The sequence below is a fragment of the Chrysochloris asiatica genome, unplaced genomic scaffold (assembly GCF_000296735.1).
Source record: "Chrysochloris asiatica unplaced genomic scaffold, ChrAsi1.0 scaffold00110, whole genome shotgun sequence".
Lineage (NCBI taxonomy): Eukaryota > Metazoa > Chordata > Mammalia > Afrosoricida > Chrysochloridae > Chrysochloris > Chrysochloris asiatica.
Window position 1 is genome coordinate 9421465 of NW_006408628.1, and position 583 is coordinate 9422047.

General features: G+C 42.5%; 1 protein-coding gene across 1 annotated transcript in view; it reads right to left on the bottom strand.

The window, feature by feature from the left end:
- Positions 1-583, bottom strand: part of NHEJ1 (nonhomologous end-joining factor 1) — a 155063-nt gene that overhangs the window by 138575 nt on the left and 15905 nt on the right. The window lies entirely within an intron of this gene.

Sequence of the window (583 nt, forward strand, 5' to 3'; positions counted from 1 at the left end):
GAGGCAGAGACAATGATGTGGAGAGATGGAGCAGCTGGGAGCTTGAGACACAGAGAGGGAGAGGGGCTGTGTGCTGACGACAGCGGGCAGGCTTGCAGAGTATACCCTTTGGTTGGTTGATGATGCATGGAGGGGATTGTAACCATAGCAATGAAATGATATATGATAGGATGACTGTAAAACTAATGTTCTCCCATGTAAACTATCATATAATTCACAATAAAACATTTAAAAAAAGAAAGGTTGGCTCAACTCACAGTAGAGGCTAAACAAAAGCAGAATAGTCAAGTAACCCTCAAGGAAGTTAATGTGGCTAGAGACTAACAGAAGGCAAAAATCAACAGAAAGTAGAGAGGTTTGAAGGTTGAGTCAGATCCCAACATGATTTAGAAGTATTTCAGAGCTGATAAGCCCAGAGTTTCAATTTGTTCCATAGTTCCAGCAAAGTCTGAGGTCATTGTTGTAATAGAAACAAGCCAGTCACCAAGTCACCAGTCTAAGAAGGAATAATGCCCCACAACCATGGCTGCAAGCATAGATTGACAGAGAGCTTCCAGAGGTTCAAGCCAGATTCAGAAGAGGA